Source organism: Equus asinus, chromosome 6, assembly GCF_041296235.1.
Source record: "Equus asinus isolate D_3611 breed Donkey chromosome 6, EquAss-T2T_v2, whole genome shotgun sequence".
Lineage (NCBI taxonomy): Eukaryota > Metazoa > Chordata > Mammalia > Perissodactyla > Equidae > Equus > Equus asinus.
Window position 1 is genome coordinate 9,087,129 of NC_091795.1, and position 16,498 is coordinate 9,103,626.

General features: G+C 43.9%; 1 protein-coding gene across 4 annotated transcripts in view; it reads right to left on the reverse strand.

Moving 5' to 3' along the window:
- NCK2 (NCK adaptor protein 2) overlaps window positions 1–16,498 on the reverse strand; it is a 143,507-nt gene that overhangs the window by 76,632 nt on the left and 50,377 nt on the right. The window lies entirely within an intron of this gene.

Consider the following 16,498-nt stretch of genomic DNA (forward strand, 5'->3'; position numbering starts at 1 on the left):
TTTTCAGTCCCTGCCCAACACTTCCGAGGGGGCCCTGGAGCTCCGAGGACCTCCAACTGAGTTCACTGACATTTTTAATTACGTTTCAAACCCAGAGGGGATCTGTCCTGACGGTTCACTCAGAGAAGATCTATTAATTCATCCCTAGCATGATTATGACCCAAAGTGCTAAATATGCCACAGAAAAATCGAATTCTATTTTAATCAAAGAGAAAAAGATAATTCAAGTAAGGCTATCATAAAAATGTTATAAGGCAAGTTCATAAATTTTGATTAAAAAATTAATTCCTCTTTATGCATTCTCTAGCATTATTTTAAAGGCTATATGATTTAAAAAATATATATGACTTAATGCAAGGAAAAGGTAATGCCCAAACACCATGGGAATACTACATTTGGGCAAGACGTCACTGCGTCCCAGGACGATTACGCCCCTCTCTCTGCTAAGTGTTTACCAAAAATAACAGGTTCTCTAGAAACAGAAGTTTTGGTATCTGGACTCAGGTCTTGACCAAGGACTCATATTTCTCACTGCTGGCCTTACAATGCTGCCACCAACTAACCACAGTCATGCCCACAGATGCCACCTCAATTAGCATTTTCAGGGGTTCTTCTAGATACAAGCAGTGCTGTTAAAATTCTCACTGAAAGTGAACTTGCTGGAGTCACATCTCCCCTGGCCACCGCGGGGCGTGTCTGCGTGGCTCTCTGGGTGTCGGAATGGGGCCGCCTCTGCATGCACTCAGCAGGTAGCCTTACAGTAAATTCCCAGGAGAGAGACTAATACCGCTTCTACACACGAGTTAACCTTCTCAGGGAGGTCAAAGGTGTTCCTTAATACGCTGTAGAGTTAGGAGCGCTGGCCTTCGAACCCTAAATCCACCAGACCAACAGCAAAGCTAAAGCCGGAGCCACTTATCTACTAGTCCAAAGCAGAAGGACAATGGAGCGGCCCTGGAGGCCCAGTCGTTTGAGACCCGGTGTGGCGGGCTTGGTGGAAAAGCCACAGAGAACAGAGCAGGATATGAACTAATGAAGGAGCTTCAATCAAAGTGACACCATGTTAAGTTCATTTAAAGGTGCCAGTGGCCATCTGGGATTTAAGCGTGAAAAACGAAGGCTGCAGTGCTTTCCTTGAGAAAAGCATTTCACTGACGAACTGTCAGTGCACTAGGCGTACACCTGACATAGAAATAAACAGCGACCAAGGTCTCCCTCTCTCTCCGGGTTTCCATGAAGTCTGCCCACTGTCTATGTTTAGCATGGGGTTATTAGCTTATTCAAAAGCTGTGTTAAGGATGAGTATTTCAAATCAGGTCTTAATTACAGCCTGTGATCTAAACCATCAGGAAAGCATATACTTTGTGCAAAAAACCACCTCAGACAGGAAACACTATGGGGCCCAAGGTCACCTGGAACAGAAGCCTCGCCCAAGAATTCACTCAAGGATGTTCTACCCAGCCCGCTCAGGCAGAAGGGAACGCATGAAACAGGCGTGTATTTCTTTAAAAATATTTCTCCACTAGCACCATGGGCATTTCCCTTTCTAAATAAAAGCAGACGAGGAAGGAGTAGAAAGGAATTAACACTAATACCAAATGTATCTCTCTCTCCACATTAATTTGGACCCCTAATAATATAAAATTTTATCACTGCAAAACCCAAGAGATTATCTGAATTCTCTATAACACTGAGGCTTTTTTTGTCTCAACTATGTTTGGAAGCACCCAAACCACAACCAGGGCTTTCCCCAGCCTTTTGGGGGCGCTTAGCTGCAGCGCCCACTTCAACTGTGGGGCGCCTGCGTCTGCAAACCCAGTAGCACTACGTGACCCAGGGCCTGGCATCAAGACGCCCCTTGTGAGCTGTCCTGGTCCAGTCTAACCCCCAGCACCGGCCACAGTGCCAAGCACAGCGTCTTCTGGGTGCTCCTGGGCTCCCTCTGAGCCTTGGGCAGAAGTGGAGGTGCAGAGCTGACATCCATCACTAATGCACTTCACTCCAGCAGGCATTAAGGGTTACTAAGAGGGCATGTGCCCCATTCTGCCCACGGCCCACAGCTGTGTGCCTTGGGGCACACTACCGCTGGACACCACTGCTCTACCTACTGTCGAGTTGGCTGATCTGCCCAGATGACCTGAATCCCCACAAGGCTCATTTCAGAGTGCTCAGTGACACCGCCTCTCCTTCCTCCCCATTCTCAGAAAGAAAGGAACAGCAAGGGAAGAGAAGAGCTTGTACTGGCCCCGGGGAGACACTGCACTGGTGGGCCTCACCAACCTTCACAGCAACCCTGGAAGATAAAACTTCTCGTTCCGCTCAGGAGCCAAACCACCCTAAGTCCCACAGCAAGAATTTGAACCCATGCTTGTCTGATTTCAAAGCCCAGCCAGGCTCTTTCTCCTTGCAAAGATCACCACTAATAGGCTAGAACCTTGACACTCAGGCAAACACCGTGTGTCGCTGCCATCTGTATGGAGCGTCCGCTACACTGGGGGGCCAGCTTCAGCCTGTCAAATCGGGCAGGACAGTGTTATGCTGCATCAAACAGCAAGTCCACGAACCAACACACCACTTTAATTCTGAAAGGCACTGTTTCTTTTAGATGTTGACCCAGCAAAAAAAGAATTATTTAATAACGTTACCTGCGTGGCATTGCACACAACCTAAAGAGTCGCAGGTTACATCATAACCAAATCTTATACATACAAAACACCAAGAGAACCGCCAGACCCCTAATCTGTAGACAGAGCTAAAGGCAACAATGTTTTTCTTTTGTTGAAAAAGAAAAAAGCCCACATGATTATTATAGGCCTCTGGGCTCAAAATGCCAAAAACCTCATCCTGTCCTTTCTTCTCCCCCGCCCGCCCCCGTGTGACCTTCAGACCCGGCAGGCACTGCAGCGGCCTGAGTGGATGTCCAACTCAGGGTGAATGCAGAGGGCACCGCCTGACCGGAACAGCGTGGGGCCAGGGCTGTCCCACTGACTTCTGGCAGAACTAGCTACATTTCATTCCTACTGAACCAATTGGTGGAAAACTTTACTCAAGCAGGAAAATGCTGGTTTCAAACACTGAACAAAGCTACACGAAAGTCTCCCTGAATGGCTGGGCTGACGTGGCCCCCCACGTGGCCCGATATTGAGCAGCTCAGAAATGCTTAGCTTCCGAGGAGAGCATCTCCACCGCCTCCATCGCCCGGCGTGCAGCACTGCCCAGTCAGGCTCAGAGGACTGACAGCCGTAAGCCAGTTCCCAAATTTCAGAAAGTCCCACTGAAATCAGGATTTCTACTCAAGACAAAGCTGTCCTGAACAGGAAAACAGCCAGTCCTCCGTTGGGCTAGAATTCTATCAGTTCTAAACGGTAACACCAGTTATCAGTTGATTACATCTGCTGATTAGAAGCTGATTAATGAAAATAGAAAAAAAAGGACTAAGTTCCAATTCTCTGAACAGCCTCAAAGAGACATCAAATGCGGCTGAGGCAGGTGTGTGGGAAGGAGTGTAACCGGTCAGATGTTAAGCCCTGAGAGATCTATGTTGCGAAATAATGAAGATTTCTACCTCCGAGCATTCCAGGACTGAGAAAAGATGAAACCACACACAGTGGGTCAACCACACACAATGAGACAGGAAACCATGGCTCAAGGCCGCGAGCCAGGAGAGCAGTGTTCCAGGCCTGGCTCAGCCACCAGATGCCCTGTACGATTCTGTGCCTCAGTTTCCTCATCTGTGGCGAGGGTCCCTCAGCTCCAATTCTGTAGTTTGAGGCACACAAGAGTAGACTTGAGAATTATCAAAAACTAATGATGTGGTACCAAAAATATTTTAAAGCTTATTTAAAATAACATGATAGAAACATTGTAACGCAAATCTTAATAAGAATTCAAATTTCATCATCTGCTGCCTAAAAATTCTAACAGATAGGAATTTGATTAATAACACCATTTCCAATGGTTTGTAAAGACTTTTGTTTATCTATTTAACGCTAGCCTCTTAAACACAGCAGCGTCCATTCGCCGAAAGGTCTGACAAGGTGCTGCTACTAAGATCTTTTCACTAGTCCAAACGGCAGTTTGGGGAATCAGCATAGAAGCCTTGCTATACATCTCAGCACTGTGAGGAGACAATCCAATTACGTGTAACATTTTAACAAGGTGCACCTGCACTCTGTAGCAAGCATCCACAGGATTTAGTTGTTGTCCAGGTAATTACAACGCCAATAAAAAGCATGCTGACAAAAATGCATCTTAAACTCTAAATGCATTACTGAATAAAACCGTGCAAACCCCTTTTCTTGAAAAAGAAAGCAAGGAAGGAAGGAAGGCAGACACACACACAGACACTGAATTCTTATCCGAGGTAATTTAGGCATACTAGGTGAGCCAAGAGGACTCCGCTAACTATGGATATGTATAGGCATTATTTTGGTTATCTTGCTGAAGCTCATGTCCCTTACCTTTTGGGGAATGAAGGATTGAAAGAATGAGAGAAACAGCAAGAAAGGGCAAGATCAACAAATAGGGAAACGGGGTGAGCAAATCCTGTCTTTCCGTCTCTGCTCTCTTACCTACTTCTCCCTCCAACACCTCTCTCTCTCTCTATATATATATATATACACACACACAGATGCATATATATCACTCAAACGCACACACACAAACACATTTTTTAAACAGAATCCTGAAAAGCAGGCAAGACGGCCAGAAACAGGCTGTTGTTAACAGTGTTACCACGAATAAACTTGTGGGATAAAATCAGGGGGGAGAAACGTTACTTTAAACTTTATAATTTATATTATAAAATAATAGTGTTTATTATATTACTTTTCTGCTTTTAAAAAGTCGGTTTAAAAAAGTAACCAATCTCCTGAGGCAGGTGAGCGCTGAGCAGGGGCTCAGGGCGGCGTGGTTTCACAGATGGACATTCTCACATATCCCAGGAAAGGCAGCATTTTATGCCCCCAAACTACTCTATCAAGAAACACAATGCGATTTAACACAGAAGTCAAATTATATACAGATATTACGTGTATGGTACAAAACAATTTTCCCCTATATTCCTCTATACAAGAAAAGTTGTGCTATTTTTTTCTACAAAGAACACTTCCATTGTTTTACATGAATCTAAGGATTTTCCCACTGCCCAGAATTAACCAAATCAGAAACCTCAAAACCGTTACTTCCCTTGCCCTTTGAGTATGATGCCTCAGTGTTATCTGAGAGACACACAGTAATTTCAGAGAGGAACACTAAGCCTGCTAAGCCTGCAGTTGACATGCACGCGCATCAAGGATGGACCCATGCAAAGAGAGCTGTTCAGGTCAGGGCCTGGGCTCTCATTAACTCAGGATTAAGCTGCCCCATCCCCAAGAGAGTGGGCTGCCAGACTGATATAAATTTTAGTATTTCAGGCATCGGGTCTGAAGTGCTACTCAGAGCCCACCTTTGTTCTAGATCATATCACTGGCCTGATAAGAAACCAGAACAGGGGTCTCAACATGAGGGCGGGGAATACAATTTTTACAGCAATTAGATGAAGGCAACGAGTTAAAGACTGCAAATAGCCCATGACCTTTGGCATTTGAGAAGTCCCTGGGAGCGCAGAGAACAACCAAGCTCTGGAGAAAAGGGCTGAGAAAGATGTTGTGGGAAGGCTGTTTGTTTGTATTAATTTTGTAAAATACTGGTAACTGAGAAGCCTCCTACAAATGGATTTGCTTCTAAGGAACGATGAAAAATAATCCCATTGCACAGTATCCTATTTCACTCCGATGGGTCCTGAATCAACTTGACTGGTTCCCCCATTTCTGAGCAGGGGTGACGAATACAAATATTATAGCATCCCACCAACGTATTCTATAAAATTCCATAAAACATGGAATGAAAAGGGAGTTGAGTAAATTAAATTTTCCCTTTAAAAACATAGCCAATGGTTATAAAAATTTAACTTATAGAGAACAAATTTATGATTATTCCAACCGAATAGAAATCTTAATATCATTGTGTTTTTAAAGTATATTTAGCTGCTTTTGAGTATTCCAAAAATGGTCAAAGTGTTCACCCACATTTTCCCAAAATGCCAGATCTCTTTATAATTCTATGCCTTTATGTCTACTATTTCTTCGCCCTACTAGGAATATCTTCACCCCTCCAACTTCCCAATGCCATTGTCCAGCCAGATCTAACTCCTTGTTCAGGAATGAACTCAAACATTCCCTCTTCTGGGACATTCTACAGAAACGTTCTCTACTCCTGTAGAAATCACTCTTTTATAATTATAAACTCTCCATTTACATGGCTCTCTAGAAGGAAGGGCCTCTGGAAAGGAACCTGCACATGTTGGTGTCCATATGGCTTGGCACACGGCAGGCTCTTGATAAAATGCCTCCTATCAGACGTTTATCATCCTATCAACTTTCACTTCCTTAATTATATCTGTGAGATCTGTTGCAATTGTCCAATACCCTGCAGCATTCAGTGTCAAAGAGCCCAGAATTCTCTTCTCCCAAATTTTAATCCAGGAGATCCCGAATACCCTACACCACTGTGCCTCAGCCAGCCTACGAGTATAAACATGGAGCCTTAAATACAGATGATAATCTAACTACGCCGAAATGAAATGATGGTTCCACTTACAAACCATGTTTCTTAATTTTACTGCTATAAATGTATTTTTCTTGAGTATTTCACTGCAAATAAGTTAGCAATGAGCCAATGAGAGGGACTGAATCAAAGAGTACTTCCAAATTCTAAAGCTCAAAAACATATACACGACTTCCTATGGCAGCTGCCCAACTAGCGCCATCCATAAAGCCATTCCAATACTGTGTCTGGGCTGAAATCCAATTAAGTCATTTCTGTCTGAATATCCTCAAAGAGCCTCCTGCTGAGCTCGAAGTGGAAATAATCATAAATGCCAGATTAGCTGTGTAAGCAATTCCAAAGCCAAAACCAGACAAGAGCATGAAAACCTACATGCCCAGCCTTTTAGCTGGGCACAAAGAAGGAGAAAAACATTTCAATGACCATTTGGCAGAACGTCAAACCCATTTCCTTGCCCAGGCAGGCCTTCTCACAAAATCTGCATCCAGCGTAAGCACCAAAGAGAAGTTTTGATCCATTCATTTACACACATGACGAAATGACAAACTTCAGCTCCACAACGCAGTTTTGTGCAAAGAAGAAACAGAGTCAAAAGGAGATTTCAAGCTTTCTCTGAACTCACATTTCACTCAGCCAACCCCTTATGGAGTACACCTTGAAATTAGCAAATCCTGAAATTCATGACTCCTCCACGCATGTAATTTGTCCCACAAAAATGTGCAAGCAAAGCCAAAACCTCATTGAGAGGTTTGAGGGACAAGACAGACTCAACTAATGAGTTAAATTTCTCCTTCACCTTGTAACCCACTACTCACATTTACAACTCAACAAAGTACAGAGTATCTTCAGGTTACGCACAACAGCTGAAACCATGAGCATCCACCATGCATGCCAGAACGGGAAGTGTCCTGGCCCGCCTCTTCATTCCACACAGATCCCACCTGAGCCCAAATGAATCAGAGTATCTGTGGTCTGTAAAAGCTTGTAGGTGGTTATGATGCCAGCCCCGGTCAGAGCCACCACTGCAGAGAAAAGAAGAGAACATGAGGAAGGGTCGATTCAAGAAATGCTTCTTCCCTGAACCTTCAGTATTCGAATACAACGGTTGCCTGAAAGAAGAGAACCCAGACTAACCCAGGTAATGAAGTCGGCCACGGCTCTGCATGTGACGTAAAGGACGCAAGGACTCTGTTTTAAACTGGATGCAAATCCCAGCTCTACATCTTACCAGCTACGTGATATTGAGGCTGCTAGTTAGCCTAAGAGACTAGCTTTTCTTGGAGACAGTATCAGTCACCTTGGTGGTAGAATTAAACGAAAGTCACATTTATTCAATGAAAATGTAACATCTGTTATATGAAACACTGTACATAAAATAAGCCATGGCCCAGATGCCATCCTTCTTAAGGAGCTCGGTCTAGTGTGGGGCCAAAGTCAAGTATGAGATGACACAGTCGCACTTCCTTATTTTATTTGCTAGAGGAAAACTCGCCTATTAAAAAAAAATCAGCTAAACTTTTCTAGGTAACTTCAAAAACAGATGTGTGCTATCCAAAATATCTGCTGATAATCTGCCCTAGAATTATAAAATTCTGAGACAAGCCAACAGTGTATACATTAACACAATATTTTTAGATAAAAATAATTTGTGATGGAATAGAAAGGAGATCTAATCTCTCCATCCCAAGGCTAACCTTCCAACAGTTAGAGGAACCATAACGTCTCTTAGGACCTCTTCTCCAAGCAAAGCCTTCCTAACTTGATGACAAGGTTTCCCAAACCTCACCATCTCAGTACTGTTCTCTCTTCTAGACAGACTTCAAGTCTAGTCATCCAGCAAGTAATTTTTGAACCCCTACTAGCACTCCATTGGGTGCGAGACACACGAGAGACAAGACAGGTGTATGTTTCGCTCCCACAAAGCAGACAAAATAGAGAACTGGACAGTAAGATCCCAAACAGGGAAATTCAGGATGCTACAGATCATCATCCACTGCCTCTGCGTGTGACACATGGACTCACACAGGGTCGTCCACTACAGAAAACGGACACGCCAATGTTAACCGCACACGAACGATACCCGATACCGTGTCACCTTTCAGTCAGCACCAGCCTCTCATACTACATTGGGGAGGTGTTTTTAGAGCAGAAGCAGAGGACATGTACACCTCGCCAATCCTGCCATTCACTTCCCCGGGCCAGTTTCAGTCCATCGTTCCAGCTTCTCAGGAGTCCTAAATTCCGATTCCGTCATGGATGTTCCTATCACTCCATCCATTCATCATCTGCAGATCTGACATGCAGGTTTCCAGGTTTTCATCCAAGCTGCTGTACAAATCATGGCCAAGGACAGTACACGTTTCAGACCTTCCTCAAGGAGGATCAAACTAGCAGACCACACTCCGTGGGTGTGGCCATCCAGCCAGCTACCAATCCACGTAACAGTTTTATACGTAGGGAGATGCGCCTGTTACCTGATTTAGTGAAGCAGCACTGGCTTGGGGATGAAATGCCAGCTCCATCCCTTACTGATTCTGTCTTTGAGCAACATGACTTACTCTTTCTAAAGCTTTCTCATCTATAAAACTGAGGATAGAGGGAAAAGGATTACCTTGCAGATGTGCTGTATGCACTGAATAGCATCATAAAAAAGCACCCAGCAAAGTTGCAGGTACACAGTAGGTGTGCAAAGAAAACACTATCTTGGCTCCCTCAACAGGCCTCTCATTATAAAGGGGGAGTGAGCTGAGGGCCGCCCTGCTCCTAAACACCCAACCCTTGAATTGGGCCTGTCAGGGGGGACCAAGAACAACCCCTGTGGCTGCTGTTACAGTCCAGATAAGAAGCCAGTTGGGAGAGGAGAGGTCAATGGGGTAGAGGTCAAAAATGTTCTTCGCTTCATTTGCCTCTTGCACTCACCATCTTCCCTTTGGGCCATGGGCCACTATCCCTCCCTATGGTCAGCAAGAGCCAGCACAAAGGCCTTTCACATGCTCTATCCCTCAGACTCTCTCCTTTTTTCTGTTAATGTTGTACACTGTTTTTGTGTAAAGATACAACGAAAAGGACAAAACTGTCCCTCAGCTACGTGCTATGTGAATAAGATGGTACGGGCGAGAGGGGAGGCAAGTCAACTGAGCTGGTCCATGGACAGGGTTGGGAGGATCTCACACAGCACCATGAGGGCGGACGACCACAGACTCATCCCCAAGCAGCCAATGGCCCAGAGACTTCTAAAGAGTGACCATGGTCAGAAGAGAGGGCCCAAAGAGAGGAGGAATACTAACACTCAAGGGCTATCTTCATATGTGGGTCCAGCCTTATCTGGTCACCCTGCTGAGGTCAAGCCACAATGCATCAAGAAGAACACAGACAGGCTCCACGCTCACAGCTTTCATCTCCATTTACTAATGTGTTTAACAGCTGTTCCTGACACTGTTTTTTTCTCCGCTTAGAAAATCAGAACACTTGCCAGTCTCCAATCTTCTGGCACTTCTCCTCTCCTTCAAGGCCACTCAGGGAATACCAGCAGGCTTCTGCACACACCTGTGCATGCATGCAATTCATCTGAACCATGAGCTCTGAATGTGAAGTAGCAAGGTGCTCTCCTATGACTTTTCTCCATTTGAGCTTCAATTCCTTCTTAATGATATTTGTTCCATAGGCTCTATTTCAAAGATTATTCTTTTTAACAAAAAACCCAGATGTGCATGAAAGTTGATCAATCCTGCTCCTGTAACTGGTTGTATGTGACACCATGCCCCAAGCCTACGCTCTCGGTCCATCTCTCGCAAAGAGACCAAAAAGAGAAAGAATTTTTTTTCTTAGACCTTAGAACATTGAGGCTAAGCTCACCTCCTGTGTGCTTCAGCCTTCTATGCGCTACTCACGCATGTACATACACACCACTTCCCTTACGTAATCCTAAATTATGTCCTATCTCCCTTCACGAACACCAGCACACAAGTTCAGGAATTGTGTGCCTCAGAGTTTCACGCACTAAAGAGGAAAAGAGACCAAAGACATGGCAGTCGTTCACTCAGCATTTACTGGGTGCCACGGACGAGGCCAACCACTTTTCATGCATTATCACATTCAGACCTAACACCAGGATGAAGCGTCATCATCTCCACCCACAGCAGAGGAGCCAGGAATGCGCAGAGGAGCACTGAGTGCACAGGCGCAGTGAGAATTTGGAGTCTGCTGACTCGGCGGCCTTTGGCCTTGACCCTGTGCGTGCTGCCCCCGGTGCCAGAGCCCAAGGAGAGGCACAGTGCGGCCAGGCTGAACAGCTACACTGACCCTTTGTTCCAAAGGAGCACATGCTTAGGGGGAAACTGGCGACGATCTCTATCAAACAGCGCTGAAGAGAGAGGCTTGACTATGTATGTTACGTGAACACACTGGTTCTAAATGACACAGATTTCCTAAAGACTAGAAGCCAAACTTACCAAAGAAAACTCTGCGGGGAATTCTTACACAGTTTCCAAAATATGAGGTTTATTTTTCCCTCTCTTTTAAAAAAATGTTGTCATTAACTGTTTTCAAATTTCCCACCAGGCATCCTTAAACTGCCTCCCACATCCCAGAACACAGCTGGCAAGATGGCAGAGAGGCAACCAAGGTCAGGCCCACCGAAATGACTCCGTGCAATGGATATACTTCACCCACTTTTGACTGGTGACGGAGGGAATCACCTGCCTTCCACCCTATCATTTGCTTACATGTAAGCATAGTCATTAACTTTTTACAGACTTGATATAATGTTACTTTGTTTTATTTAAAGTAATAGGAAGTTTTCAAAGACTTCATTGGTACAAGTTTGGTGTGGCATCTAATGGGACAAACTAAAGAAACATTAGGAAATAGGAACACAGACCCAAATGCAGCTGGGAATTTAGTATATGACAAAGGGTGCTGGCTTAAGTCTCTGGGGAAAAGAGAAGGCTTCTCAGCAAATGGCAATGGGATGCTTTGGTAACCATCTGGAAGGAAGTTGGAGCCACACTTCACATCCTACAGCAGGATAAATTCCAATCTAAGATTGACAGTGGAAAAATAAAAGTATAGAAGTCATAGGGAAGAAATCCTTTATAACCTAGAAGGAAGCACCTTTTTTAAATCTATGACTAAAAATCCAAAACCCACAAAAGATGGATGAATTCAACTACTTAAATATAAAAACTTTTTTACATGGCGAAATATATTCCAGGCAAATTCGAAAGACAAATAAAAAGCTAAGAAAAAAATATTTCCAATTCATGACACAGACAAAGGGCTACTGTTCCTGATACAGTGAGAGCTCCTTAAAATTGATTAGATGGAAAGACCAGAAAATCAGGAAAACAACGGGCAAAGGAAAATGGGGAAAGAAAACATCTGCCTTTCAAATATACAAGGTGGTGCTGGACCTCACTACTAGTAAAATAAAGGCCCACAAAATCTCACTAAGATGCCCCTCCACCCATCAGACTGTCAGGGATCCGAACGTGTGATGATGACAGCACGGTACCAACGTCAACTGCCCAATTTGATCACTGTAATGTGGCTACTTGAGATGTCAACATTTGAGGAAGCTGGATGAAGGGTATACAGGAATTCTTTGTATATTTGTGCCACTTCTTGTAAGCCAAAATTTATTTCAAAAGTAAAAAACCTTGGGGCCAGCCCAGTGGCGCAGCGGTTAAGTTCACACATTCCACTTTGGTGGCCCAGGGTTCACCAGTTCTGACCCTGGGTGTGGACCTACAAACCGCTTGTCAAACCACGCTGTGGTAGGCATCCCACATATAAAGTAGAGGAAGATGGGCACAGATGTTAGCTAGGGCCAGTCTTCCTCAGCAAAAAGAGGAGGATTGGCCACAGCTGTTAGCTCAGAGCGAATCTTCCTCAAAAAAAAAAAAAGTAAAAAAAAAAAAAGTAAAAAACCTTAAAAATTTTAGTGTGATAAAACAGCATACTGGTGAGGCTGTGGGGAAGCAGGCACTCTCATATGCCCTTGTTACAAAATGGCACAACTCTATGAGGAGGTAGGATGTATCAAAACGGAAACAGCCTAAATGTCCACCAACAGGTAAACAGTTCAATAAATTACATCTACATACTGTGGGACTACTCACTTGTAAAAGAGGAAGAATGTCTCTAAGTCCTAAATGGAAAGATGTCAAAGATACATCGTTAACTCAGAAAAAGAAAGTGAGAACACATCGGATTATTTTCCCCAAACGCAGTTATCTATGAAGAAACTTAACTACCTCTTCACTGCCTGGTTAAGCTGCCTCCTAGTAGATACCTGCAGTTTATCCTCATTATGTTGAGATTCATTACCCACATAAACTTAATTATTAGCAACCTTGGTGGGTTTACCACAGGCTTCTCCATCTCAGTAATTCATAAAAATGTTTTTAATCCAACCTACACAAATCTTTGGGGAACCTCATTATTCCTATCTGATGACGTAAAGATGAAAACATTTCACCCTTCATTTCTTCTCTCTGAATCAGTCCCCACACTCTACGGTTACTTTTTATTGAGATGTAATTCACATACCATAAAAATTACCAACTAAAGTATATAATTCAGTGGTTTTACTTATTTTTTAAAAATAAGTAATAGAGCGATTTCTTTATAAGAAGAAAAAGGAAGAAAACAAAATGAGTAACCTAGTACTTAGCTGTTTCCAGAACATTCTGCACGTGCACACAAGAAACAGTGAGCCTGGCCTCTGGTGGGGTCATCTGGGTGCCTGGGACAGGAGGAAGACTTCCCTTCATGGTTGGTTTCAGCTGCCTTTTTTTTTAAACTATGTGTTACTCTTTCAAATAAAAAATTTTATCAACAAAATAATAATAGTAGATAGAAGAAAATAAATCTTACAACAAGCTAACCCTAACTCCTACTCCTTTCACAGAATATTAAATCCTGGAGACACTTATGTTCAAAAACACATCTTCTGGGGGCAGGAGATAACTTAATATTGGCTCTGAAATAGATGGATCCCAACTGTAAATTAATGAAAATGTAGTTACAATATTGTCCTCCTAGGAAATGAACGGAATCAGATTAACACAGCTAGTCGCCCCACCGTTAGGCCTTACTTAGGATGATCAAACTGCTTGAAAATCTGCAGTTAGTGCCAGTAGCTTTAAAAAGTTACGAAACCATAAATTAATGAGTTCTCACCAAATTGCTGCAAGAGCATTTCAGTGCCAAATTTACGAACTGGTTTTCTGTTCTAGAAGCGTCCTGTTTCCAGGGAAAGGCAGAAGCTGATAGGATTCTGAAATTTACGGCGCTTTGTTTTAACTGATCATGGTTACAGAAGACTTGGCATCTGCTCCCTAAACCTAATTATAGAAGAATCATAATGGATCTCATCGTGGTGGGGAGTCGCTGCACATCCGACGACTGACCTCACTGCTGTTACATCCCTCTGCCACGGGCCTGACAGGAACCCCATGAGGCAGACCCACACTACTCGCCATCAATCCTGAAGTCTCTAAGATGATGTCCTGAGCGTCATTCCTTCACACACATGCATGAGCAGTAAGAACGTCCATCCACTTGCCCATGCAGACTGGCAGCTTGCCACCAGGGCGTGCTGACTTTTCTTCCTGAGAAAGACGTGGAGAGCCAGCCCTCATGGCCTAGTGGTTAACATTCTGTGAGCTCTGCTTCAGCGGCCCGGGTTCGCTTCCCGGGCATGGAACACCACCACTTGTCTGTCAGTAGCCATGCTCTAGTGGCGGCTCACAGAGACCTAAAGAACTTACAACTACACACAACTATGTAGTGGGGATTTGGGGGCAGCAGGAGAAAGAAAAAGGGAGAAGATCAGCAACAGATGTTAGCTTAGGGTGAACCTTCCTCTGCAAAAAAGAAAACAAAGATGTGGAGACCATCTCTGCCCTTGCAATATACAACGTGGAACTGCACCGTCAGAGGTCCCTTCACGCCCCAAGAGTTCAGCACTCACCCCGCAGAAACAGCACAAACTGGTTTTTATTTCTGCGCAGAAAAAAAATCAACCAAGGCTTTTTAGAACCCTGTCAATATATAAGGGCTTCCCCAAAAAACTAGTATAAAGCCTGAAGTAGAGGTAAGTACTTTCAAAGGGTCTGAATTTGGTAAGGGAAAAAGGCTTAAAAAGCAACGTCAATTTTTTTCTTAGGGGTAGGGGGCTGAAGAAGCTGTTGAAAGAAAAGTGTTGGTGGTATAAAATGTGAGTCAAAGGCCTGAAAATGATGATAAAATGTTATGCATTAGGGCCATAAAGTTAAAATCAAAAAGAGACTTTGATGACTGACTCTATTTCTGAAAGACCACCTTGTAACCATCAGAACACACGTTACCCTCACTAGTGGCACCAAACAAAAAACAAATGATGCTGAAGCTCACAAGTAAAAGGTTCAGTAAAGCTTATCCTATAAAACCAACTCCTAAGAGGCTGACAAACCGGGGAACTGCCATCATTAATGTCTGTAACTATTTGAATTGTATATATTTCCTTCCCATGGAAGCAAATTTGTATTGCATTTACTTGTGTCAAGGAGACATGCTGACCAGTTTTTTTCCACTTCATTTAGTTTTTCCTGATAGAAGTGTGGGGAAGAACAAAGGAAACACAAGAGCAGTGATGTTAGGAACTTCCCAAATAACACTAAACTCCTGGGTACCCTTCTTCATTACCAAAGAAAAGGAAAACTAGGATCTGAAGCCATCAAGCTCCCGACGTAAGGCCAGACGTCCACCTTGAACATCCGCTTTTGTGCCCCATGCTCTCATTCCCAGGCCTCTCTCTGCCAATGAGCAAGGGCAAGGAACCACGCTGCCTGGACCCCATCAGGTGCCCCTACATGAAGAAAGGAGCATGCCCCCTCATTCACTCAGATCCCATCAAAACCACAATGAGACGGAATTATTCACTCCTCTTTATAGCTGAAATCGAGTGCTTCAAAGGGAGGCAATGGAAAACACAGACATAAGAAAAGTTTAGACTACCATCACAGTTATCTTGGATGTCATCAATGACAAACTAACTTCATAGGAGCAGCAAAGCTGCCAACCTTCCCACTGGTCTCCTGCACTCCCGTGTGCCTTTGAATGACCATCTTTCATAAGTGGATGGTATGTCAAGATCAACCTTAAAGCCACAGTGCCCGTCGTGCCGCCAATGCACCAAAATCCAACTTCAATCACTTTAAACCACGCAGTTGGTGTTCCACATACACGCACCTAACAAGAAATCCTGTTTTCCTGGGACCCATAATAAAGCGGAATTTGCTTCCCAAAAAATACTTGGTTGCACATCTGATTCATACCAGAGTAAACTAAAACAGAGCTTTCAAGTGATGAGTTATTTCCTCTTTCTACGTGCCTGGTAAAGCACACATTATTAATGTTCTCATGTCTTTTCATTTTAAATGATTTACGTTTTCCTAAAGTCCTAGATGTAAATATCCAGTTTTACTGAAAAAGAAGAGAGAAAAGGAAGAGGCGGGGTGGGGAGAAGAAGGGGAGGGGAAGAGGGGACGGAGGGAAAGGTGAGCCTAGCTCTCAGTGCCCTGCTGAGATGGGACAGGGCTTATCAGTGGCTTGCTGACCTTCAGGGCCGGATAACTCCTTGCTGCGGGGCTGTCCCACACTGTAGAATGGTTAGCAGCAACCCCGCCCTCCGTCCAGTTGTGGCAATCAAAAATGTCTCCAGACATCACAGACACCGCGAAATGTTTCCTGGGGGATGAAAGCATCCCGCTGAGAACCACTGAACTAGAATGCATGCAAATTAAACGGACCAAGTTGTTTTGTTTTGTTTTTTAACAGCAAAAATAACACAGGAATATTCATGTATTTTCTAACTATTTTGGAATATGATTAAAATAGGCGCAGTTGC